The sequence below is a fragment of the Jaculus jaculus genome, chromosome 10 (genome assembly GCF_020740685.1).
Source record: "Jaculus jaculus isolate mJacJac1 chromosome 10, mJacJac1.mat.Y.cur, whole genome shotgun sequence".
Lineage (NCBI taxonomy): Eukaryota > Metazoa > Chordata > Mammalia > Rodentia > Dipodidae > Jaculus > Jaculus jaculus.
Genome location: NC_059111.1, coordinates 35557837 through 35576719, shown reverse-complemented (window position 1 = coordinate 35576719; position 18883 = coordinate 35557837). Strand labels below are relative to the sequence as shown.

Here is an 18883-nt window from a genome sequence, read left to right as displayed (position 1 = left end):
CTTTCCTGCCCACCCCATTTGCAGTGCTATTTTTCCCTATTTCTCAAGTCACCTTTCAGAACTTTGTAAGTTAGAAAGTATTTTCATTCTCATTTTGTAGATGAGAAAACTGAGGCACAGAGAGCTGAAAAATATCTTGTGCTGAACAGATGGCAAAGTGTTTAAGGGTACTTACTTGTAAAGTCTAAGGCCCAAATTCAGTTTACCCACAAAAAACTGGATTCAAAAAGTGGCTGAAGCATCTGATATTAGTAGTAGCAAGACTCTGGCACATGTGCCTGCACACACACACACACACACACACACACACACACACACACACACACCATGTGCAACATGTAAAGCAATACAAGTACATTTAAAAAAGGAATGTGTATTGAAGGTCACATATCCAGTAATTGTTAGAACTAGAATGCATGGTCTCTGAACCTATTCTAGTTTCTATTTTAATCTTGTACTTACAGATGTAACATTGTTTTGATGAGGACAATAGTGCACTGTTGTCCCCTCTTGATGTGCTTGGGAATTTTAATAAGAAAAAGAAGTTTCCTTAATCTATAAGTGTTTTAGAGTTAAGATGCCTTTATGTGTGTGTGTTGTGTGACATATGGGGGATCAATCCAATTTAGGTTAAACTAATTTTCTACACTCATGCCTAAGAACTATCATATGCAAAAATATGTTCAGAAAGAGACTTAACAATAACATTGTTCTATCACTTGTTCCACCTAGATTTTAATTCCTTTATTTTTAAACAGTGATACTAAATTCTATATCACATAATTATTCAATGAACAAGTGAATGGAGAATGTCCATCATACAGAAGTGTCTGTCCTAGAGAGGGATGCTTGTCCTCTTGCTTTATAGCCAACCATAATTTCTATTCCAGGCAGGCACATGGTTTTTCTCAACTCTGCCTGTGCCATTCCTTGTGCCTGTACAGTGTAGCAAGGCCCTCATTTCCATGTCCATGTCTGTACTGTCCTGCTCATTTCTTCCACTAAGTATTGTTTACTTCAATGAACTACCTACCTGTATGTTATTCCTTATCACTCCCTTCTGTGAACTGTTCTACATATGTCTTGCTTCTTTTGTGTTTTGCTATGATTTGGATATGGGTTGAATATGTTGCCAAAAGGGTAAAGTATAAGAGCTAGTCTCTAAAGGGGTGATGCACAGAAGAGGTGAGATTTTAAGAAGTGGGGCCTAGTAGAAAGTCCTTAAGTTATTGGGGAAGCTGCCTCTAGAAGAGAGTAAGCTCTCTCAAGGAACTCCTGAGCTCTTATAAGAGGAAATACTAAGGATGTGCCACCTGAACAGTTCTCTGGGTTCCTATTTTGAGCGGTGATCCCTTCCTCCCACCTGTTCTCCTCTTTGCTCTCAGGCCCTGGCCTAAGGCTTTCTTGTCTTTCATCCTCCAGAACTGTGAACTCAGACTTTCTGGAAATAAACCACATCCCAACTAAGCAACTCCCATGCCTTCATCATCATGATGCATATTCAACATTGTTTGCTGTTTCTCACTGAGTCTATGAACAACAGAATAACAAAAAATGCTGTCTTTGTTGAATTTATACAATGACTAGTATGAGAGAGAGAACTTCTCATAAAGCTACATTGTTGTAAAAATGCTTCCCAAATTCTTTACAAATGAGGTAAGGGAGAAGGTACTAGAGAACCAGGGTAAGAAAGAAAGAAGGGAGGGGTGTATCTAGAGAATTTCAGAGGGAGGCAGTTGAATTGGGCCTTAATAAGTGTGGGGAGAGCCCTCAGGAAAAGGAACAATGAAGGATGCATCCATGAGAGTGAATATCTTGGGCAAGGCTCCATCACAGGAACCCCTGGTTTATTGGGGAAGTAGCAGAAGCTCTAGCTGGACTCTCTGAGGGCAGTGGAGTGAAGTAAAGCTAGAGGGCAGCAGTCTTTTGATCGTCAGCCTAATCAGTTTCATGACTAAAGATCTATCATGGAAGCATTTTTTTTTTGTAACATAATAACAAAACCCTTTTTATTTTATGTTTTTGCTTGTTTATCCATTATTTCGGTCTCATCTGTTACTAACTACTGACCATTCAGCAGCTTAATTATTATCTTGTATGGGATTAGAAAAAAAAAAAAAAACTCCAAAGAGTAAGTTAGAACTCTGATCATCATCAAATTGTAGTTTAATACAAAATATCACTGGAGAGGGATTTTTCCAAGTCTGAAAATCATCATAGGAGCCTTATATTAAAATGCCAGGTAAAACAGCTATGTGTGTGTATGGGGGGGGTGTTGAGGAGCAGAGCTTGATTGCTCAGTTGAGAATCTTAGATGGTAATTTGGAAAAATGGACTTTATATGGTTTTACTTTCAAGGTGTACTTGGAAATTCAAATCAGAAGATACAGTTTCCAGAATGAACTCCAAGAGTTGATTATTAGGCAATCAATTTTTCAATTCTGTGCTTGTCTATGCAGTCTAGGATGGACGGTAGCACTGAACTATACCTCAAGCCCCTTGTTTTTCTTTTTTTGTATTGTGTCATACCTTTCTCAAAGCATTGCATTCTGCACTGCAGAAATACTAGATTTTGTGAAATATCTGTATGGGTTTTTTTTTTTGTAAAGACTTAGCTTCCTTTTGCAAGTTAAGTCCTTTGCTCAATGTTTGCACTATGAATAACATATCATTTTGTTCAGAATGTCAAAAGAATAATAGCATCACCTGACCTCACTGTGTGCATGCAGTTGCTTTCTGTATTCATTTCTCCTTCACTTTCTTTTTTTTAAAATTTTTTTTTTATTTATTTGAGAGCGACAGACACAGAGAGAAAGACAGATAGAGGGAGAGAGAGAGAATGGGCACGCCAGGGCTTCCAGCCTCTGCAAACGAACTCCAGATGCGTGCACCCCCTTGTGCATCTGGCTAACGTGGGACCTGGGGAACCGAGCCTCGAACCGGGGTCCTTAGGCTTCACAGGCAAGCGCTTAACTGCTAAGTCATCTCTCCAGCCCTCCTTCACTTTCTTTATTAAAGCACATGCATGAAATACTTGCCTCTGCAAAGAAATATCGGAAATCACTTTGGTTATTAAGAATTCATTTGAAGACTGGAGGGATTGCTTAGTGGTTAATGCATTTGTCTGCAAAGCCAAAGGACCTAGGTTCGATTCCCCAGTACCTACGTTAGCCAAATGCACAAAGCGGCACATATGTCTGGAATTTGTTTGCAGTGGCTGGAGGCCCTCACACACCCATTTTCTCTTTTTCTCTGTCACAATAAATACAAAATAAATTTTCTATATGAATTATCTCATTTACTTTTTAACATAACACTGTTGGGTCACTTCTGTTATTTGCCTTGTTTTTCAGAGCAGCCAATAGGCTTTCTATGGCTAAGTAAACAAAGCATATAAGTGGTAGAACCTGGGGTTTAACCAAACTGTCAGACTTCACAGCTGGAACTTTCAACTGCTACATCACACTTGCTTGGGTGTTTGTGTGTTCATGACTTCGGAATTGGAAAAGACATTGGTTGAACTATAGAGCCTTCACATCACTGCTGGAATCTGTCCTCATCTCAGGCAGATGGCCATTCAACCTCTGCCCGAATAACTCCAGTAAATGGAATTTCATAACTTCACAAGAGAGCACATTCTCTTGCTAGACAGCTCTTATCAGTAGGTATCTTATTCATCTGTTTATTGAAAACTTCTCTCCCTGTAATTTTCATATATGGTTTCTGCTTTGGAAAAATAGTGCATAGCCAGCTACCGTCTTTTACCTGGCTGTTTTGCAGAGCTGTGCTCATGTAGGTCTTTTTGGCAGCTGTATCTGTGGATTTCTGACTCCTCACCATTGTCATTGCCCTTTCGGAAGCCTAGTTTAGTCAGTTGTTTCTGACATGCCACAGTACACAGCACTGAGGAGGGGATGCAGCAGAAAGCCTTCAGAGTGAGCCAGAGCTCCTGTGTTCAAATCTTAGCACTGCTGCTTAGTCTGTGGCATGGACCAGCAGCAACATGGCCAAGCTTCAGACTTCACCTGTCACAGGCACAGCAGCTATCTAAAAATATACCATGCAGACAGGGGCAGATGAAGTGCTTGAGAAAGTGCTGTATGGATCCCAGCCTGACTGTCAGCTTTCTTTGTTAGGGCTGTTTTCCATGTTTTTCCCTCTCAGCAAAATTTCCTTGTGCATCTTTGCTAGGATATCATCTGCTGTGGTAGTTTGAATGTGATGGTATAAATGTATGGCCACATATATGCAAGAGTTTTACTAAAATTACTTTGTAACTTAGGTCTCCAGCTGCCCAGTTGGAGGAGGTATCACTGGGGGTGGATCCTGAGGTCCAGCCCTAAGGTGTGTTTGGGGTGCATCTTATTCCAATTCAAAGGTGGTGAGAGGGCAATTTGAGCTCTGGTGGGTTCATAATGGCTTGTGGTGCTAGATGTTTGGTAGTTTCTCTCAGCTTGGATTTATGAAAGGTAGCTGTCTTATCTACAAGAAAGGGTGCTATCCTCTTCCACCATTGATGGAACTTCCTCTGGATCTATAAGCCTGAAATAAATGTTTTCTTCCCACATACTGTGTCTGGTTGGCTGTTCACCCCAGCAACATGGAACTGACAACAACACTTGCCAGTGGAGGCTCTTTTTCAGTACTGTATTTAAAACTGGTGAAAATCCTTTACCTTTTCACTTCATTTTTTGCCTCTGTTTGGTTTTGGTGGCTAATATATATCATAATCTGAAATGTGTATAGTTTGCTGACGATGCTCCCAGGTTGCAGTATGTGACCAGCAGGCACTTGCTGAACAAAGCAATGAACTATCACCATCCTTACATTTTATGCTATTTTCCCCAATATTGGTTGTGATAAAAATATGATGTTTATCATTGTTTTCATCTTTCATCCAGACCATAGTTCATTCAGTAAATATGTACATATTTTTGGAGGTACAACAATAGCAAATCATTTATTTATGTTTTCTTTGTTGCCCTTCATCTTCTTTGTTTCTGACTGACAGTGCATTTCACAGCTGTCTTTTCCTGAAAGTGACCACAGACTTGGATAGTTGTGCGTTTCCATGTTAATAGGTAGATGTTTTTCACTTGGTAGATAAAGGTGAATGAACAAGAAGGGGAGGCAGAAATGATAATATGTTTAGGGACAACAAGAAGGAGATCAGTAAGACAGGATTTAGGGTGTGGTAGGATCTTGACTTGTCTCTTAGGATGGGCAGTATCTAGAAAGCATGTTTAGAGTTCTCAGGAAAACCACATTCATCTACCTAAAGGAAGTGTAGCGTATGATTTGTGTGGTTGTAGGAAGTGCATAACTTCTTGACAGATTCTGTTGTGTGGCTTAGTAGCATAAATAGCTAGGAAGCTGGCTTGAGGTTTAATGGAAGAAAACAACTGGACATAGCAAAACATTAGATTAACAGGTGATGTGTGTATTGGTAGGCTGAACAGGGAAGAATTGCCTCACAGCACAAAAATGTCTTGGGATCTAAGGTAGATACACTTTCCGTACTCAAGATAGTTGAAGCTAGACCTATAAATTATTGACACATGCTTTTTTTGTTGTTGTTGAATGTTTGCATGCCTACTCAGATCAAATGACACATTAGCAGTTAGTGTTGTGTCAAACTGTTCTGAATGTAAGTAGGTGGACCCCTTTTGGGTTAAGATGCTGGAAGACTCCCAAGGCTACTTAGTTAAACTGATTTTTAGATACTTGAAAATGTATCTTAATCACAAAGGGACTTTCAACAGTATGCTATGTATCTATCACTGTTAAATAACAAAGCCTTGCAAATATATTTGACAAGGCAAAAAAAAAAAGGCCAATAAATGGATTGTTTATTTAGTTTCTGTTTTATATAGGAAAAGGTAATACATTTTAGGATTATCTGTATGTATCATAGATGTATGAGAATATGTTTGATCCTTTTGAAGTATAGTAGAATTAAAATTATTTCACCAAGGATATAGTTCAGAGTAAACTTTAGAAATTCTAATTATGAATAAATATTTTGTTAAGTAAACAAACTCCATTGCTTGGGATATGAACATTTGGGTACAGATATGACTAATTGTTTTTTAATTAAACAATGATATTTAATTTAGAATCAAGCTCATTGATTGGTGTCAAGGGGAGACTAGTCAATGTAAAAGCTAAGTAAAGGAGAAAAGAGCAAAATCTAAGGAATTATGTAATTCAAGAAAATTCTAAGACTCACTTCTTCCATCTAAATAAGAATTAGCATGATAACATAATTCTTTTAGTAGTACTACTAGTAGTAATTATACTGAGTTCTTCTGTGTGCCCTATAGATAGTGGTAGCATAAGTACTTTTTCATCACAAATTTATTTAAGCTTTTAAGACAATCTGGTATGATTGTTACCAGCATGTTTTTCATTTAATGCATGAAGTGAGATGTAGAGGTGGATCTAAGGTTTTTAGCTGGCAAAGAGATGAGCTGGATGCAGCCTGCAAGACATCATTTTGGAATTCAGTGGCTTAGTCCTTCTACTACTTAGTTACCTGAGAATTTATCTACCTCCCTAGTCCCCCCCTCCCCCCGGCTTCTGTCTCTTTTTCTCTGTCATACACACACACACACACACACACACACACACACACACACACACACACACAGTACACATGTTGGTGGAAGAATAAAGAATGAAAAGGTGGCATTATCCCTAAGGAACATAACCCTTACTGAAGAAATAATAGCTGGTGGTGACTGGTCAGAATCAGCAATGAGTGTTCCAGGACAACTGACAGCAGGGAAAAACCCCTGGGTTGAAATGGTGAGGGAAAGCTTTCTAGAAAAGGTGGACTTCAGCTTATGGCTTAAATGATTTTAGCCTTTTGTTTTTGTGTGTAGGTTTATGTGTATGTATGTGCTTGTGTGGCCTGTATGTCTGTATCCAGATGATATGTGCATGTCTTCCTCAGTCACGCTTCACCTTATTTACTTCTAAAGGGTTTCTCATTGAATTCAAAGCTCACGATTCAGCTTTCTTCCTTAGCCAGCAAATCCTAGGGCTCTACCTGTCTCCATCTCCCAGTTCTGAGATTATAGTTGCTTGCGTCTGTGCCTGGCTTTTACATGTTACCTGGGTCAGAACTCATTTTTTCCCCCCACTCAGACTGTGTCCTCTCCTTCCAGCTTCCCTAAAGGAGAACAGGAATGATCATCAATGCAAATGGCAGTTGCAGCAAAGCAACACCCAGAGCCAGCTTTATGCTTGGGAGAGAATTTTATGCCACCTCTTCATGGTATCTGGTACTCTGCACAGAGAAACTTTTCTAGTAATGAACTATAGAAATGATCCCTGAAAGTACAGTCTTAAAATTATGTCTTTATGCTAGTATAGGAAGCACTTACCTGACTGAGCCATCTCCCTAGCCAAATTTTAGCTTTTTATCACAACATATTATGGCTTTTAGTGTTAAGGTTGTAGTAAGAATTTTATGGTTGGAGGCACTTTAAAAAATAATTCAGGGGGATGGAGAGATGGCTTAGTGGTTAAGATGCTTCCTTAGCCTAATGACCTGAGTTCAATTCCCCAGTATCCACGTAAAACCAGATGTATTAAATGGTGCATGCAACTGGAGTTGGTTTACAGCAGCTGGAGGGCCTGGTGTGCCCATTCTCTCTGTCTCTATTCTCTCTATATCTCTCTGCTTTTAAATGAATAAATAAAAATATTAAAAAGGTTCAGATTTATGTATAATTTTGATGTCATATTTCGCATCTGAAGCCTGTTTATCACATCTGTTCTGAAATGTAAAATCTGGTATTAGCTGACTAATGTATCTTCACATTTATGAATAAGGAGGAGAGTGGAAAGGATTAATGTATCTTCAACATGTGTGTAGATGGAGGAAAGTGGAGAGAGGTTCTAGTTGGAACAGAAAGCTCATACGTACTACAGAAGGCAGAGCCTTGCTCTATACTTTCTATATTTACATGCTTCTTTTTCTCAGATTCAGGTTAGACTTGACTCTACCAACCATGTTCATTTGTTACTTTAATCCGATCTTTGGACACCTTTTATAAAACTATTACTAATCCTAAAATAATTAAATCTAACACAAATATTTAGTACACAAACACATATATTAATATATTAACACATATAAAAATAAAGAATAATTCACATCCTTACTTTAAATATAGATTTTATAAGACACAATAAAAACATTCAAGTCAAGTGCACTTTTTATCACAATGAAATTGTGAATAGTCTTCAACAAGTCTCTACTTCGTATGCCTAAATATGTATATTTTTATTGTTTTTGTCGTGTCTTTGATATATATTGCTTACCCGAGTGAGTTTAGAAGCGTGCCTTCCTTTTCTGTTTTGTGGAACCAGCATGTGTTACCTTTTCCTTAATGTTCTGCTGTAATTTGGTACTGAATACATTTAATTTAGGCTTTTCTTTGTGGGGAGACAATCTATTACTATTTAAACTTTATTAAGGATCTTTGCAGGTTGTTTATATCTTCTTGATTTAATTTTGGTACATCATATTTGTTTGGATGGCTATCTAGTTTTCTATATTTTCCATTTTTTAGAATAGAATTTGGCAAAGTATTTCTGTTGTTTCTATTTTTCCTAAAAATCTGCTTTAATATCCATTGGTTAATTTGTAATTTTTATTGATTTTAGATTTTTTTCTTTTGGTTCACTTGGCCAGGTTTCTGTCAATCCTGTATATCTTTTCTAAAAAACATCTTTTTTGTTTGTGTCTGAGTATTATTTATTTACTTTCCATTTCATAAAATTTGACCCGATCATTATTATTTCTTGCAATGTGCTACTTTTGATTTTAGGTCTTGTTTTTCTGTGACATTAAAATGCATCTTTACAAAAAAATATAAAAAAATGATGATGATGATGATGATGATGATGATGATGATGATGAATATTACTGGCTTTTCAAAGTAGGGTCTTGCTCTATCCCAGACTGACCAGGAATTCACTTTGTAGTCTCAGACTGGCCTCAAACTCACAGTGATCTTCCTACCTCTACCTGCCTAGTGCTGGGCTTAAATGAGTGAGCCACCATGCCCAGCTTTTAAAAAACTTTTTATTAGTTTATCAGTGATAAAGGGAAGGAGGGTTGTGGAGAAAGAATGAGCACACCAGAGCCTGTAGCCACTGAAAACTAACTCATGTTAGACACATGTGTCACTTAGTGCATCTGGCTTTACATGGGTATTGGGGAATTGAACCTGGGCTAGCAGGCTTTGTAAGCAAGTGCCTTTAATTAAGGAACCATCTCCTCAGCCCTCATTCTTGCTTTTTTTTTTTAGAGTAAGCTTTTATACCTATAAACATTTCTTTTTTTGTGTGTGTGTGTGTCTTCCTTCTTCTTTTAATCTTTTCACAATTTTTATTAACATTTTCCATTATTATAAAAAATATCCCATGGTAAAACCCTCCCCCCCCACACACTTTCCTCTTTGAAATTCCATTTTCCATCATATTACCTCCCCATCTCAATCATTCTACTTACATATATATAATACCAACGTAGTAAGTACCCTCCTCCCTTCCTTTCTCTTCTCTTTATATCTCCTTTTTAACTTACTGGCCTCTGTTACTAAGTATTTTCCTTCTCATGCAGAAGCCCAATCATCTGTAGCTAGGATCCACATATGAGGGAGAACATGGGGTGCTTGGCTTTCTGGCCCTGGGTTACCTCACTTAGTATAATCCTTTCCACATCCATCCATTTTTCTGCAAATTTAATAACTTCATTTTTATTTACTGCTGAGTAGAACTCCATTATATAAATGTGCCACATCTTCATTATCGACTCATTGGTTGAGGGACATCTAGGCTGGTTCCATTTCCCAGCTATTATAAATTGAGCAGCAATGAACATGGTTGAGCACGTACTTCTAAGGAAATGAGATGCAGGTTTTGTAAGCAAGTGCCTTTAACCACTGAACAGTCTCACCAGCAAATTGCATAACTCAAGTATCTAGTTAAAGGTTTCTATTGCGATAAATTGTCAAATATATGTATAATTTAATGATTTGCTCCCATTTTTCTTACTTAAGTAGGATTTGTGAAAAGATCAAAGCTAATTCTTGCATAGTTCTTATGGCAATTGAAAGAGTTAATAGATTTAGACACAGAAACCATGATAGAGATTTGAGTTTCTTTTACAGCATGGAAAAATTTGGAAAACTTGTATGGTCTTAAATGGTTTTAACTGTTCACCATGGAATTTAATTGAACTACCCATGTGGCTAAGGCTAGTTCTGATTCCATTTTCTTATTAGATGCAATAGGTTTATGCTGTTACCAACATATGATCTCTTTGTCATAGCATATAAAATATTCCAGCAATGTTTATTATTAATACAAAATCATTAGTGAAAGAAAGTTTCTATTGGATGCTACTGTGCCATTATCTTACCTGAGAACCCACTCTTAGTTCTCATTCTAGTACACGGTGTGGACACTTATTGACTGTTATGATTCTGTTTGTTATTTATTAATATTGGTTGGTCTGATCTAAGGTTTAGGAAAGCAGGAATGATTGGATGGGTAGGTAAAATGTAGAATTTGTACAGTTTGTTTTACTTGAAGAGACAATGGTTGTTAGCTGGAGGATTCCTTATTCTTTTGACCTTGAATAATTTGTTACATCAAAGATGGTAGGCCTTGTTTCTCTTTTTTTTTTTAGTATTTTATTGTTACTTTTTATTTATTTATTTGACAAGGAAAGAGGGGGAGAGAGAGAGAGAATGGGCGCACCAGGGCCTCCAGCCTCTGCAAATGAACTCCAGACGTGTGCACCCCCTTGTGCATCCAGCTAACGTAGGTCCTGGGGAACCTAACCTGGGTCCTTTAGCTTTGCTGGCAAATGCCTTGACCATTAAGCCATCCCTCCAGCCTTTCTTCTTTCTCTTATCAATAAAAAATTACTCCTTGTTTCTTGGGATCCTGAAAGGAGAGTTCTGCTTTGAGAAGCACAGATTGTTAAAGCATATAAGTTTATTTAGCAAATCTAAACAAAGCAGGAAGTACTGAACTGTAGCTTCAAGGGTGCTTCACGAAAAGGGAGCTTTCTCTCCTCATAGAGACAGCTACCAGGCCATAGCTGCAATCCTTGCTTCCTTCAGGCTTATCTAAGGCCTGACAGCAGACACAGCTACAAAATACAGCTGTAGTTTCCCTGTTACCTCACATCTAAGTTCTTGCTTACATTATGTCACTTCCAATTGAAATAAAAAACCTAGGGACCAATTCTGTCTGAATTTTGAGAAGATTCTTCCTTTGCCAAGACAAGCGATGAGGAACCACAGGATTGCGGTGGAGACATACAAAACTAAGACAACAAGCAGTGGCAGGAGACTATAGAAGCTTAAAAACTATAATTAGTAAACGACTTTAATAAGAAAAAAAAAAACTGAGAGGTGACTTGTTTTCATGGGAAGGGAACAAAACTAGAAAAGGAAAAAAAAAAAAAAAGGAAAGCCAATATATTTTCTTATCCTTACCAGCCTTACCATCATGAACAGACTCTGTTTGCTAGAAAGGCTTTTAAAGTCCCCTTAATAATTAAAGCAGAGAGATTTGAAACCTCGAATAGCCCCTGACTCTTTTATGTAAAACTTCACATGATGTTAATCTGCTGAGCACTTCATAGTACAATATGTGCTGAAACTACAGCAGTAATTAGGGAATTTGTCAGCTGAATCTAACCCAGAAATTACATGTTAGACTCTGTTCAAACTTGAGTGAACTAGTCATCTCAGAAGTCTTGTAACAATTTACTGTTCTGGCATAACCAGAACTCTGTTGCCCCCACAGTGATATTTGATCAATGCATAGTACCCATTCTCATTCACAGGCATTTCCTTACATACTTGTACTTGTTCTTATCATATTTATTTCAGTGACTTAAGGAATACTCAGCCAATGCCCTTTGTTTCCTTGCTTTATTGTCAAGGCAAGTATTTATTGTAGGACTCACATTACAGTATACTGTATAAATTAGGTATTATGTTGTTACCTGTTGCGTTCTTTCTCCCTCTCTACCTACACTATCTGTGAATCAAATCCAGGACCTTGGACATGACAAATGAGTACCCTGCCGCTGAGCTGGGACCCTAGCCCTCAAGCATTTATTTTTAAAATCAGTGATTAGTTTGTTTGAAGTTTAATAGAATACTTTATAAATGCTTAAGTTTGGAGCAGACTCCAAGTAGTCAACCAAAAGATTGGTTCACTAAGAAGAAGAAGAAAAAAAAAAAGGCCAAGGCCAATATGGCCTTTGGGCTAGCTAACTAAATTTCTCTCTGAACCATTTTTCTCACTAATGCTTTCCTTCCTTGTATGCAGTTGGCAAAGTTTTTACTGATGTAGCCAGGGTTGTGTTATCAAGCAGCACTGAGATTTCAGAACCCAAGCTGATGTATTCATTCATTCATTCACTCCCTCACTCATGCAAGAATTTAGCTGAATGCCTTTGATATAAGCCAGTTTATGGCATTGAGGATATGGTAGATTATACTTTGTAGCATAGCATACTGGGAAGTTTTTTTTTTTTTTTTTCTATGCATCAAAAGTCTCTGGTAACTTTTGGTTTGTGGAAGGAACATTAAACAACACATTCAGTTTAAGAAGCGTGTGCCACTGTCGGCTGTAGTCACATATGAATAGAGAGGCTCAAGGGGACACTCCATGATGGCAGGGAAAATGATGGCATCAGCACAGGGTGAACATCACTCCCTGGCTAACATAAGGTGGGCAATACCAACAGGAGAGTGTGCCAAATACCAGTAAGGGGAAATTGGCTTTAACACCCATAAGCCTGCCCCCACCCCCCGCCAAATACACTGCCTCCAGAAGGTGTTACTTCTCAAATCTCCATCAGCTGGGAATCTAGCATTAGGAACACCTAAGTTTATGGGGGCACCTGAATCAAACCTCCACATTCCACCCCTGGTCCACATAAACTATTAACCATCCATGATGTAAAATGCAATGCATTTAGTCCAACTTTCAAAGTCCCCATATTTTATCAATTCTAATGTTGTTCATACATCCCCATAGTCCAACATCTTTTAACTGAACCATAATACCAAACATCCCCCTCAACACCATAATGGCACAGGATAAACATTCACATTGCAAAAGATGACATTGAGCATAGCAAAGAAATATTCAGCCAATACAAGATTTGAAACCATCAGGGCAAACACAAAACTCTGTAGCTTCATGTCCAACAACTCTATAGTCAGTGACAAATCTCCAAGTCTGATAATTACTAGCCAGCAACAAGTCTCTGGAGTTCCAATTCAGCTCTTCCAGCTAGGCTACTCAAAGTCCTGGAAAACTTTATTAGGGCCGGCAGGTAGCTCTCCTTGGCAGCCATCTCGTGGGTCCTAGAATCTCCACTGGGTCTTCACTGCAACCCATGGCTAATCCTTATGGCTCCATGGGGTCTCCATGCAGGTATCCAATTAACCTGCTTTACACTGCCCATGGCCATTCCCAAAACACAAGACCGTGTTGCAAACTCAATGACCTTCTCTTTCCTGCATTTCTTATACTCCATAATACCAGGTTGGGAACCAGTTTGTTAATCCAGGGGAGAATAAAGCAGACTTTGAAGAATAGGACACTTCTTGAGTACTCAGGCCCCTCCAAAAGAGTCTACATTCTTCCTGTTGCCCCAGTGCAGTTCAGCTAGCCCAATCTCTCGATTACAGCTGAACAGGCTGCTGTTTCGGCCTAAAGATTTCTTTCTGTGCCATATCCCTCTGCTCACACCAGTTCATTTCTATGCAAAGTAACCCTGCAAAACTTCTCAGGACATGGGCATAAGAGCAAGCTTCTCACACAAACTGCTAGCATAGTCTAAGCAAGGCTCTTTCTCACCCTCATAAGCCAAACCTCACAGTCCATAGTTCTTAGTGCATTCAGGTCTTTCAACTCTGACCAGAATAGACCATCAAGCTGTACTTACAGCACTGCAAGGCATCTCTTAGGCCAAAGTTTCAAGACATTCCATATTCCTCTTGAAAATCAGGTCCCAAAGGCCAAAGCCATACAGTCAGGTGTCTAGCAGCAATCTCACTCCTTGGTACCACTTTTGTTGCAGTCAGGTTTGCATTGCTGGTAGAAATCACCCAAACAAGAGCAGCTTATGGGGAAAAAGAGGTTTATTTTGGCTTACAGGCTCAAGAGGATGCTCCACAATAGCAGGGAAAACGATGACATGATGGCATGAGCAGAGGGTGGACATCACCCCCTGGCTAAAATAAGGTGGACGATAGCAACAGGAGAGTGTGCCAAACACTGGCAAGGGAAAACTGAAATCTCCATTAGCTGGGAACATGGCATTTGGAACATCTAAGTTTATGGGGGACACCTGAATCAAACCACCTCTCTCTCTCTCTCTCTCTCTCTCTCTCTCTGTCTCTGTACACACACACACACACACACACACACACACAAACACACACACACACACATACATATTTACTACATGCAGTGGGATGTTTCAGCATTTGTATACATTATAAATTAATTATATCAATCTAGTTAATAAACACTTCTCACATAATGACTTTCTTATGTATATGTAGTGTGCATGCATGCATACATACTTGTATGTGTGGGCACATGTGTGAGGGTGTCTGCATGCATATGCATACATGTGGAGGCCAAAGGATAACCTCAAGTGTCATGCTCAGGAACACCATATACCTCCTCAGAGATAGGGCCTGTCTCTTCACTTGGAGTTTAGCAATTAGACTAGACTAGTGGCTGGCAAGCCACAATGATTCTCTTGTCTCTGCCTGTCCACTCCTGGTATTAGAGGTCTACCTGGTAATTTATGGGTCCTAAGGAATTGTATGAGTATTAAAGATTGAACTCAGGCCCTCATGCTTGTGAGGCAAGCACTTTACCAACTGAGCTGTCTCATCAGTTACCAGATAAGTTACTTTTTGATTAGAACATTTAAGTTCTACTATCTTAGCATATTTTAAGTATATACTACTATGAATGTTAATCATCCTTATGTAACCTCATTCACCAGAATTTGCTCATCCTGAGAGAAGCATTCTTTAATATCTCCTCATTTCCCCTGGCAATGACCATTCTACTTTCTACCTCTATGTGCTTGGTGTTTTTATTGTGTGTGTGTGTACATGTACATATGTGATGGAATGCATGTGGAGGTCAGAAGGACGGAGGACAACTTAATATATATGTTCTTGTCTTCCACCATGTTTGATGCAGTGCATAATTGTTCACTGTTGCATTTGGTAAGCTCACTGGCCCACAAGAGTCTGGGTAATTCTCCTGTGTCCACATGACTTCATGCCTACGTGCATTGGGATTACATATGCTAGTGCCATTGCATCTGGCTTTACATGGCATCTAAACTCAGGTACTCATGCATGTACAGCAAATACTTTATCAACTGAGCCATCTCTCCTGCCCCCAATATTTTGAATTTTCCTACCTTCCTTCCTTCTTTCCTTCACTCCTTTCTTCATCCCTCCATCTCTCCTCTTTTTCTTCCCTCCCTCCTTTCTTTCCTTCCTTCTTTTTCTTTTTATTTCTTTCTTCCTTTGTATCCAAAATTATATCTACATTTGTCTTTCTTTCCTGGTTTATAACTTAGAATAAAGTTCAAAGGGTAGGATGTCTTTCTTTTTAAGGATTTCTAGTGTTTAAACATATGTGTGTGTGTGTGTGTGTGTGTATGCATATATATATATATATGTGTGTGTGTATATATATATATATATATATATATATATATATATATATATATATGAATGGTCCTATATATGACACACAAATATTTATGTGATTTTATATATACACATATATAACTTTTTTATCAATGGGTACATAGGTTGATTCCATATCTTGTGCACAGAGAATGATATGAAAACAGAGATGTCTGTGTATAACACACTGATTCAGTTCTTTTGGATACAGTCCTTTGTGTGTTTATGTGTAGCAGCAGTAGTAATAGTAGAACATATATTGCAAAGGCAAAGATGAATCACTTTTGTAGATATTTAAACATATTAGAACAATAGTTTTATGAGTGATTATCTAGTTTAAATCCTCACTGGCATGAAATAAGAATCCCCTGTGGCTCTTATCATGGAAATTTCACCAATGAGTTTAGCAAGTATCTTTCGATTCTGGGATCATACTTGAAAACAGTTTTAATAGTTCAGAAGATTTGATAGTTGTTCCTAAAGTTCAGGTGGAAACAGGTGAAATAGGGCTCATACAAATTATGGGAATAGTGTTGATAGAGTAGCATGTATCGCCTGGTGGAGAATCCAGAGATCATAAAGAACTTGACTAGAATCCTTCACAGCCTTGGTTAGGACCTTTGTATGGCAAAGACTGCTTCCAAGTAAAAAGAAAACTAGTACTCTATGAAAGAGACTATTAAAATTTTATATTCAAGCCACTAAGAATTCAAAGGCATTAAATGCTTCCTTGGGAAAAATTAAATGTTCATTTTAATTATTTACTATAATTATTTTAGTATAAATTCAAATTACAAATACTTTCTGAAAATTAATACTGGTCTTCCCTAATTAAACACAGCATATGTTTATGGTCCTTTCCAATAGCAGCAACAAATTCTATAATTCTCCAGACAATTGAATGTCTAAAAATTCAGTTCTATTCTGACCCTTAATGCTGGGAATAGCATTCGATTCCACCTCTGCCTAGGTTTACCATCACAAACCGATCCTCAGTGCAGATGCCTATTGCATGCACAGTGTCCTTAGATGACCTATACTTGGCCAAATTCCACTACTATATCAGGATTGTGCAATCTGTCAGGATTGCTAATTTCTGGAAAATCTCACAGAAATCAGGTAAGAACGGAAGTTATTACAGCTGTCCATAAAATATACAGCTCAAGATCAGCCTCATGGAAGGGATGTTGGGAGCACCTGTGGCTGGAGTGCACAGAGATTGCACACCATTTATGCATGCACTATTCAACTAGTGTCTTGGTATGTCTACCAGCCTGGAAATCCTCAGATTTTCATTCTTTCAAGTTTGTTGTTTATTTGATTTAGGTTTTATTAGGTAGGCTTGGCTCATTATTATCTTCTGTCCCACATTTCTCCTCTGATGTTGAGGAGTAAATTGGTGGAATGAAAGTTCCAGCATTCTAATTATGGTTTGGTAATTCTAGTACCCTGCTTCTATTCTGATGCCTGCCAAGAGTTAGATCATTAGAACAAAAGAATCTTGCACCACTCAGGATATTCTAAGGGATTTAGGAGCTTTGTGCTAGAAAATGGGGACAAAGGCCAGGTATATATTATCTATGCCACAGAAGTGTATGCTTTCTTCCATGAAATTGTAGGGGAAATTTTAATGCAAATGTCATGTTGAAGATAGGAATGCTACCATAAAATTTAAAATAAATATTTATAAATATTTATAAACACAAACATACACACACACAAACAGGAAGCAATTTCAAAAGCCTGGTTCTGTTGATTGTAGGATATAGCTCTGTTTGTGTTCATTATTTAATTTCTACTTATAAATCTGTGCCAACTATCTCTGTTAGCAATTGTTTCTGCTATTTGTGATATAATTCCATTACTGTTCAAATGGCTGATCCTAAGTTAGTTATAAACCAAAAAGACTCTATAATTCAACCTATTTTTCTGATGACTATTTTTCAGCATTGTTTTAAAATTGAACAAATCTCATACCATGACTGAAAATCAAAATATTTAATCAGATTACTTAAATCAATTAATTACCTCTGCAAGATGTCAGGGAGTGTGCTGTTTTGTTATAATCTAGCAAACTTTCCCCTTTTGTGCTACCAAACTTTTTTAGCTTACCCTTTTATCCTAGATTCCCACTATTCATAATTAAGCTGGAGATTCATTTTTGAACTGAAACATTTTACATAGGTTATGGTTTGGGGGTAGGTTGTGTCATACTGCTAAACATACAGTCAGGGTTATTCCTGAGGAAGTGTCATCCATGTGTCTGTACTTCGCATAAAGGGCAATTATCTGTCAAAGTCCTAAGCCCTCAGACCTGACATGTAAAATGGAAAATGAGCCAGTGAGTGGAATGGTAGCTGCCAGAACTGAAGTAAGCAGGGCTACAGTTCTAATTAGCATGACTGTTTCAATAGCATGCAGCCCTTGCTGTATTCAGCATTTGAGATAGGTTAAAAAATGGCACTGTACCTTGATTTTGGAAATCTGTTTTTAAGTTTTTAAAATGTTTTTTTTTTTTTTATTTGTGAGGACAGAGAGAGAAGAAAGAGAGAGAGAAAAGAAAATGAGTATGCCAGGGCCTGTAGCCACTGCCAACAGACTCCACACATATGTGCCACTTTGTGTATCTGCCTTTATGAGGGTACTGAAAAATTGAACCTGGGTCCTTAGGATTTGTAGGCAAGTGCCTTAATCACTGAGCCATCTCTCCAACCCCATTTTTAATTTTTTATTATAACTTGATACATATTTATTGCAGAAAATGAGGAAAACCAGAAACGAGTATGATGAAAAAATCAGTAATTCTGTAATTACAGATAAATTCTAATTTATACTTTTAACATTTTGTATATAATTGACATCTTTTTACTTTACACAGGCTTTCATGTCCTCATTTATTTCACTTAGAATGTCACTATTACTTACCCATTTTATATATAAATAAAAACATCTTTAAGTAGTATCTAAGCTTAGTGACTAATAGTCACTTGGACAGTCATGACATTATTTAATTTGATATTTAGTTGTCAGTCTGTTTGGAATATAAAATATGATGCTCTTATGAGTATATTGCACATAGAACTTTGTTTTAATTATCATTATAA

At 37.8% G+C, this 18883-nt stretch overlaps 1 protein-coding gene and 1 non-coding gene across 2 annotated transcripts in view; one reads left to right on the top strand and one right to left on the bottom strand.

Moving 5' to 3' along the window:
- Positions 1 to 18883, top strand: part of Mei4 (meiotic double-stranded break formation protein 4) — a 193792-nt gene that overhangs the window by 13290 nt on the left and 161619 nt on the right. The window lies entirely within an intron of this gene.
- On the bottom strand, positions 7141 to 7351 carry LOC123464134. Its single transcript, XR_006639381.1, has one exon. It is a non-coding gene; the product is annotated as a small nucleolar RNA U3 (small nucleolar RNA).